Source organism: Tachyglossus aculeatus, chromosome 3 (assembly GCF_015852505.1).
Source record: "Tachyglossus aculeatus isolate mTacAcu1 chromosome 3, mTacAcu1.pri, whole genome shotgun sequence".
NCBI classification, from domain to species: domain Eukaryota; kingdom Metazoa; phylum Chordata; class Mammalia; order Monotremata; family Tachyglossidae; genus Tachyglossus; species Tachyglossus aculeatus.
Window position 1 is genome coordinate 64,086,767 of NC_052068.1, and position 9,449 is coordinate 64,096,215.

Below are 9,449 nucleotides of genomic sequence, written 5' to 3' on the forward strand. Positions count from 1 at the left end.
TTGTGTGTTTGTGTGTGTGTGTGTGCATGTATATGAAAAGGCCAATTTGGGGAGATCATCTCAAACATCCTACATGTACATGATGATTGTCCTTTATCTTGCTGTGGCCTCTGTTGTTTGCAAAGCCTTGGGCTGTTTCTGCTCTTGTCTCTTTGCCTTATGTTCTCCTCAAAGCATTTGGCTGATTCAGCAAAACAGCTGTTCATTTGAATGTCTTCCTGGATCAGGCTCTGTGTGTGCAGTCATCCACATATTGCTACTCTTGCCTTTAGGAATTGGGAAATGCTTCTAGCCTGATGTGTTGAGAATTTCTTGGAGGACCAGAAGAGAATCCAGTGTCTATGTTCACTTTTCCTTGTGGGTCTGTCAGTAAGCCTCCCCTTCACTTTTCCTTCTTAGATTGGGGACCCCTCAAGGGACAGGGACCATGTCTGATTCCCAACTGTGTATTCTCTCCCAACGCTTATTACAATGTTCTGCACACAGTAAGTGCTTAATAAATACTATTACTACTATAACTGCTACTTTGTTCATTTGTTAGAATGAATGAGAATACAACATAGGGCTGCACTTTATTCAACATAGTCATAATGCATTTGCATTATACTGGCTAGATCGGTTTCACATCTAATGTTAGAACGTGCACTTTCTATGCCCTCTCTCTCCCTGTAATCACTGTGTATATTTGATCACACTCTCCCACACTATATATATATATATATATATATATGTTTTATTTTTCAGTGCCAACAGTTGTGTTCTTTCTGGCTCTTGAAATATCAATACTCCGGAAGCCTCTGATTTAAAATAGCCTTCCCATTTCTGGTTGCTTGTACATGTGGCTGGCTTGACTGCCACTGTTGTCTTCCAGCAATCCCTGCAGTCAGTCTAGTTTAAGACTGCCCTTTCCCATTTCTTTAATTAGCTTTTTGCACCTTCCCCTCACTTCAGTTTGTATTACTAACTCTCTATCCAAAGTTGCCCAGGGCAGCTGTATTCGCTGAAAGCACAGTAAAGGGCTTCTGGCTGTGACTGGAAATGAAATGTGGTAGAAAAAGTCAGGTTTTGCCTGTGTTTTACTTGTATGGCCCTGCCACTGGACTGAACTGAAAGCCTTCCACTGCTTTCATCACTGATAAACCTGAGGCGGAATAGACCCCTAAACTGTAATTGAAAAAGTCTCTGCTTTGGAGCATTTGGAGTCAAGCCATTAGTGGGAGTCAACCAAATGACCACCAGGAGAGTCTTCTGTCTCTGCGTGTGGAGAGACAAATCAGTCTTTGAGATTTGCAGAAAAGTAGAGAGGGGGAAAACAACTATTCTGTACTGTACTCCCCCAAGCACTTAGCATAGTGCTGAGCACAGTAAGTGCTCAATAAGCAGTGTGGTCTCATGAGTAGAGCTTGGGCCTGGGAATTGGAAGGACCTGAGTTCTAAACCTGGCTCTGCCCTATGTCTGCTGTGTGATCTTAGAGAAGCAGCATGACTCAGTGGAAAGAGCATGGGCTTGGGAGTCAGAGGTCATGGGTTCTAATCCCGGCTCCTCCACTTGTCAGCTGTGTGACTTTGGGCAAGTCGCTTCACTTCTCTGGGCCTCATTTACCTCATCTGTAAAATGGGGATTAAGTCTGTGAGCCCCACATGGGACAACCTGATCACCTTGTGTCCTCCCCAGTGTTTAGAACAGTGCTTGGCACATAGTAAGTGCTTAACAAATACCATCATTATTATTATTATTCTTATCTTGGGCAAGTCACTTCACTTCTCTGTGCCTCAGTTACCTCATCTGTAAAATGGGGATTACTACTGTGAGTTGCTTTATCTCTTTTGCTGGATCCTCACCTTGTGAGATTGCTGTGGATGGAGGTTGAGGCTGGGGCCAAGACAGATGGATCTGGGTGTCATTTGGATAGAGGTGGCCACTGAAGTTATTGGAGGGCATGATCTCTCTGAAAGAGTTAGTATAAAAGGAGAAAGGGAGAAAACTCAAAAGGGAGCCATGAAGGACACCCACAGTTAGGGTGTGGGAATAATAGTAATAATAATTATTATGGTATTTGTTGAGCGCTTACTATGTGCCAGGTACCATTCTAATTGCTGGGGTAGACGCATGCTAATCAGGTTGGACACAGTCCGTGTCCACATTGGGCACCACCTCCACCCTTAGCAGAGGAACCAGTTTGGATTTGGCCATGGGGAGGTTTTCTGATTTGGCCAAGTTTACCCACTGAGGCTCCTGGGATAAAATTCCATCCACTGGCCTTCAGCAGAACTGCCTTCCGGTCTTAAGGCTTCAGGATGGTCACTTTGACTTTTTCTCTACTTCATCCCCTAAACTGAAGCCTCTCCTGTGAAGTCTAAGCTCCTTGTGGTGCGGGAACATGTTTATCATGTCATAAAAAATTTAATTGATTGATTGATTGTTAGTAGGATTTAGACTCGGGGCCTCAGGTTTACAGGGATCTTGACAAACCCCCAAAAGGGAACCCCCCATCTTGACCTTACCAATCAATCAATCAATCAATCAATCAATCAATCATATTTATTGAGTGCTTACTGTGTGCAGAGCACTGTACTAAGCCCTTGGGAAGTAAAAGTTGGCAACATACAGAGACAGTCCCTACCCAACAGTGGGCTCACAGTCTAAAACCAACACAGACATCGCTATTTTGGGAGAGAGTAGTGATTGACACAAATCAGTGCTAATCCTTCCCCACCCCCTAATTCTTCATCTCAGTGCTTCCAGGAGGAATTTTTCCTATTTCTTGGTTGGCAGAGGTCATGAAGTAGATAGGGACTATAAAAGGGAAAAGTGGATGTGATGTTTAAGAAGCAGTTAAGGGATTAGGTGGAGAGTCAGAAGTCTCTGTGGAGAGTCAAAAGTCTCCATGGAGCTCTGATGCGTGCACGCATGTGTTTGCTCATTGGGAGTGGCCTCTCAATGGTATACTTCCATTTAGGGTGTGGGGGACGGTTGGGATGAGGGCCCATTACCCCTCTGCCCACCCCTCAGCCCCACCTAGCTACTTTCTTTTGCTTTCAGAAGAAGAAATCACTGGGCAAAGCATGGAGAGGGAGGGAAGAGGAGAGCTGCATTAGAAAATGCCACTTGGACACTGTTGGGGGACCTCCTGACTCCTGTTCGAGAAGCAGCATGGAGTAATGGGTAGAGCACCAGCCTGGGAGTCAGAAGGTTATGGGTTCTAATCCTGCTCCACTGCTTGTCTGCTGTGTGACCTTGGGCAAGTCACTTCACTTCTTTGTGCCTCATTTACCTCATCTATAAAATGGGGATTGAGACTGTAAGCCCCACATGGGACAGGGACTGTGTCCAACTTGATTTGCTTGTATCCACTCCAGGGCTTAGTACAGTGCCTGATACATAGTAAGCACTTAACATATACCATCATCATCATCATCACTCACTTTCCCCCACTCCAGGCAAGAGGCCTCCCTGTTCCGGCTGCTAAGACCTCCGACACTTCCCCTATTCTTCTGCCACCACTCTAGCTAATGGTGCCATAATGATATTCAATCATTCAATCATATTTATTGAGCACTTACTGTGTGCAGAGCACTGTACTAAGCTCTTGGGAAGTACAAGTTGGCAACATATAGAGACGGTCCCTACCCAACAGTGGGCTCACAGTCTAGAAGAATATCAAGGACCTTATGATAGGGGCCCAGGAGACATTTCAGGCCCAGGCCCAGACTTCACTTAGTACGGCCCTGCTCACGGGGCTCACAATGTAAGTAGCTTATACTCATTTTTCAGAGCAATGAAAATGAGGCACAAAGACGTTGAGAGCCTTGTCCAAAGTCACACAGCAGGTCACTGGCAGAGCTGGGACTAGAAGCAACATGGCCTAGTGGATAGAACATAGACCTGAGGGTCAGAAGGATCTGGGTTCTAGTCCTTGTCCGACACTTGTCCGCTGTGTGACCTTGGGCAAATCATTTCACTTTTTTGTGCTTCAGTTAGCTCATCTGTAAAAGTGCTTAATACAGTGCTCTGCACACAGGAAGTGCTCAATAAATACGATTGAATGAATGAATAAAATGGGGATTAAGACTGTGAGCCCCATGTTTGGACAGGGACTGTGCCCAATCTGATTAGCTTGTATCTAACCCAATGCTTAGACCAGTGCTTGACATATGGGAAACACTTAACAAATACTATCATTATTATTAGACCCTACTGCCTCTCTATGACACACATTTAGCTACTTAAACCTAGAAACAGATAAACATACCCAGGGACCTGTCTGACCCAATCATCTCTCTATGTGTCTCCTTTGAGTGTTTCTCCTTCTGGACAATACCTTCTTCTTCCAGCTTGGCACCAGAATGAAAGATCAAGATTTCCCCAAACCAGCCTGCTCACCAGTCTGTCTTGATCTTGGGGCCTCCCATTTATCTCCTTTCTCATTGTCTGCCTCATCCTGCCAGGTGGGGCCTGGCAGGAGGAGAGGCCCCACCTCTACGGTTATCATCATCATCATCATTAATCGTATATATTGAGCGCTTACTGTGTGCAGAGCACTGTACTAAGCGCTTGGGAAGTACAAATTGGCAACATATAGAGACAGTCCCTACCCAACAGTGGGCTCACAGTCTAAAACAAGTCCCGTGACCATTTCCCCAGTGAAGCTCTTCCTGCTCTTGTATATTTTTAATCAATCAATCAATCAATCATATTTATTGACTAGTTTCTGTGTGCAGAGCACTGTACGAAGCGCCTGGAAAAGTATAACGAAACAGAGTGGAGGGACACATCCCCTGTCCACAATAAGCTTACAGCCTGGAGGGAAAGACAAACATTAATATAAATAAATAAATTATGGATATGTACGAAAGTGCTGAGGGGCTGAGGAAGGGGTGAATAAAAGGAGCAAATCCAAGTGCATAAGGGTATATCATTTAAGTTTGGAGTCACATTTTAAATCCTTCCAGAACCCTCCATGTTCATCACGTTTGCTAATATAGTGTGTAAGCATTTTGAGATGTTCCTCCCACAAACCACATCCTCTGGTAGAGGGTTTTGAAGAAAGGATAGATTTGGGCCAAGCCATGCTTCAGGAAGATGTTCTGGGAAGCAGCGGCAGCAGTGTGTAGTCTAGAGGGGAGAGGCTGGAGGCAGGGAGACCAATGGGAAGGCTGATGCAATAGTCTAACTGCAGTTAGACCAGATCTCGCATTAGGGTGGTGGTAACTTGGCTGGAAAATAAGGAACAGACCCAGGAGACATTGTTCAGGGAGAACTAGCAGGATGTGGCGGTAGACTGAATTGTGAGAGTTGAGCAACAGAGAAAATCAAGGAGGGGGCTTAATCGTCTGACTGCAGCCCACCCAAATCAAGTAATGGTATTTATTGAGCACTTACTGTGTGCAGAGTACTGTACTAAAAACTTGGGACAGTAAAATACAGTAGAGTTGGTAGACATGACCCCTGCCCTCAAGCAGCTTACAGTATAGAGGGATCTCATCTTTCAGTCTTTTGTACGTTTTTTTCTTAACCTTGACCCCTTTACCCAAGTCCTCATATAGGAATAATAAGAGAAGCAGCGTGGCTCAGTGGAAAGAGCTCAGGCTTTGGAGTCAGAGGTCATGGGTTCAAATCCCAGCTCCACCAATTGTCAGCTGTGTGACCTTGGGCAAGTCACTTCACTTCTCTGGGCCTCAGTTACCTCATCTGTAAAATGGGGATTAAGACTGTGAGCCCCCCCATGCAACAAACTGATCACCTTGTAACCTCCCCAGCACTTAGTACAGTGCTTTGCACATAGTTAACGCTTAATAAATGCCATCATTATTATTATGGGAATAACACTGATTATAATAATCGTCACTGGAGTAGGCACAAGCTAATTAGGTCTAATGGAGTCTTTACTCCATATGGGACACACAGTCTGAGGGAGAGGGAGAACAGGTATTGAATTCCCATCTTACAGATGAGGAAGCCGAGGCACAGAGAAGTTAAATGACTTGCTCAAGGTCACTGCAGAAAAGTGGCAGACATTGGAACCAAGGTCCTCTGCCTCCCATGTCTGTGCTCTTTCCACTAGGTCACACTGCTTCTCCCCCGCGAGCCAGTCCTGGGACCCCCTGCCGCCGTCCGGGCTGCGGACGTATCAGTTGGCAGCTTAGTGAGCTCCGTATTATGCTCCTCCACCCTCAGCTCCCTTCCCCGCCCATCGACCCTGGCCGCAGGCTCACCTGAGTTAGATGGGCTGCTCTGGGCTTGCCGGGCATAGGGCTGAGCTCTCTTGGCCAACGGCATCTCCCAATATCTGCAGCTGGGTGGGCATGGTGGTAGTTGGGTACTCCTGGGGCCTCCATCCTCATTTCCTCTTCTCCCTCTCCCTTTCCACATCACCCTCGCACTTGGATTTGCACCCCTTATTCACCCCTCCCTCAGTCCCACGGCATCTATGTACATAGAGAAGCAGCGTGGTTCAATGGAAAGAGCCCGGAATTTGGAGTCACAGGTCATGGGTTCAAATCCCGGCTCTGCCAATTGTCAGCTTTGTGACCTTGGGCAAGTCACTTAACTTCTCTGTGCCTCAGTTGCTTCATCTGTAAAATGGAGATTAAGACTGTGAGCCCGCCGTGGGATAACCTGATCACCTTGTTACCTCCCCAGTGCTTAGAACAGTGCTTTGCACATAGTAAATGCTTAATAAATGTCGTTATTATTATTATTATATCCATAATTTATTCATTTATATTAATGCCTGTCTCCCCCTCTAGACCGTAAGCTCCTTGTGGGCAGGGAACATGTCTGCCAATTCTGTTCTCTTGGACTCTCTCCCAAGTACTTAGTACAGTGCTCTGTGCGCAGTAAGCACTCAATAAACATGACTGATTGATTGAATGATTGGGAGCTGGGGTGCCGTTTGGTGGATGAGGATGGGATTCCTAGGCTCCATACTGGCCTTTGAGCCCAACCTCCCAGGCTGGGGCTGAGGCTGGCTTCTGCCTCCCCCTGCTCCCTTGCCACTCACTCCCTTTTACTATGTGCCAAGCACTGTTCTAAGCGCTGGGGTAGATACAAGATAATTAAGTTGTCCCATGTGGGGCTCGCAGTCTTAATCCCCATTTTCCAGATGAGGTAACTGAGGCCCAGAGAAGTGAAGTGAATTGCCCAGAATCACACAGCTGACAAGTGGCAGATCCAGGATTAGAACCCTGCTCCCTTGCCACTCATTTCCTTTTCTATCAGGTATTCCAGCTTCTTCCATATCACACCTGCCCATTTTCACTTGCTATTCATTCATTCAAGAATAGAGAAGCAGACTGGCTTAGTGGAAAGAGCCTGGGCTTGGGAGTCAGAGGTCATGGGTTCTAATCCTGGCTCTGCCACTTGTCAGCTGTGTGACTCTGGGCAAGTCACTTCACTTCTCTGGGACTCAGTTACCTCATCTGTGAAATGGGGATTAAGACTGTGAGCCCAACATGGGACAACCTGATTATTTTGTATCTACCCCAGTGCTTAGAACAGGGCTTGGCACATAGTAAGCGCTTAACAAATGCCATTAATATTATTATTATTCAATCATATTTATTGAGTGCTTATTGCATACAAAGCACTGTACTAAGTGCTTGGAAAGTACAGTTGGGCAACAGATAGAGACAATCCCTACCCAACAATGGGCTCACAGTCTAGAAGGGGGAGACAGACAACAAAACAAAACAAGTAGACAGGCATTAATAGCACCAATAGCATACTCCCTCCCTTCACCACCACCCACTATCTCTAAACACTCCCTGCCCCCTGGGGAGTTGTCTGTAGAGATAGGAACTCCCCTTCCTCCCCCTCCCCCCACTCCCACGCCTTACCTCCTTCCCCTCCCCATACCACCTGTATATATGTATATATGTTTGTACGTATTTATTACTCTATTTATTTATTTTATTTGTACATATTTATTCTATTTATTTTATTTTGTTAATATGTTTTGTCTTGTTGTCTGTCTCCCCCTTCTAGACTGTGAGCCCACTGTTGGGTAGGCACCGTCTCTATACGTTGCCAACTTGTACTTCCCAAGCGCTTAGTACAGTGCTCTTCACACAGTAAGCACTCAATAAATACGATTGAACGAATGAATTAATTAATTAATGGGTTGCCTAAAATTAACAAATTTGAACACCTAGTGGAAGAAAAGTTTTTATTTCAGCTGACAGGGGAGAGGGGGGCCCAAGAAACAATATGGCCATCACACATGTGCAGCGTCTGCTGTATGGAGGACAGAATGGAGACATTCTGAGTGGACCAGGAGGTGCGCCACTGCCTCTGCCACGAGACTCCCTGAGACCACTGATTATCTTGTACCTTGTCTGAAGTCAGGCCTAATCCCAGCATCTCTGAAGAGAGAAGGGTACCCCAGAACGGTCACAGGCAAAGAAGGAGTCCTGAAGAGATAGCAACAGCACTTCTGAATACACCAACGATCTAAGATGGGACCTTTAGAGCATGGAAACCTATCAAATCGGGAAGACATGGCTGTAAATTGGGCTGAGCATGGGTGAGGGTGTGGCAGGGATAATGTTTGGAGGAAGCAGATGGCTTTAAAACAAGAAGACATCTCACTGCTTGTATCCCTCAAGGTTCTGTTCTGCCTCCCTCTCTCTACACTCACTCTCCAGGGGAACTCATCCATTCAATCAGTCAATCAATCAATTGTATTTATTGAGCGCTTACTGTGTGCAGAGCACTGTACTAAGCGCTTGGAAAGTACAAGTCGGCCACACATAGAGACAGTCCCTACCCAACAGCGGGCTCACAGTCTAGAAGTGACTATAGTTTTAACTATGTCCTGGACATGGATGACTCCCACATCCTCCTCCCTCATCTAATCTAAAACTTTCATGTTGGCTCTTGCCTCCAGGACATACCCATGTCCAGCTGAGACCAGAAACTAAACATGTCCAAATTGGAACTTCTTAATCTTCCCTCTTAAGTCCTAATTAAGTCCTGATTAAGTTCTACTCCCTCCTAGTTAGACTGTGAGTCCCACGTGGGACAGAGACTGTCTGCTCTGATTATTTTGTATCTACCCCAGCACTTAGTAGAGTGCTTTGTACACAGTAAAGTCTTATCAAATACCGTAATTAACTTTCCTATCTCTACAGACAACATCACCACCCTCCCTGTGCCAGAAGCCCAGAAGCCTGGAAACTTGCAGCCTGGTCTAATGGAATGACCACAAGTCTGGGAATCAGAGGACCTAGGTTCCCAGCTCCACAAACCTGCCGGTGTGATCTTGGGCAAGTCACTTAACTTTTCTATATCTCAGTTCCCTCATCTCCAAAATGGCGATTCTATATCTGGTCTCCCTCCTACTTGTGCTTAGTATTATCTTTGACCCTTCACTGTCTTTCAGCTTTCACATTCTATCAACTTCTAACTCTGGCCTAGTCTTCCATCATAACATCCCTTTTTCTCTAGT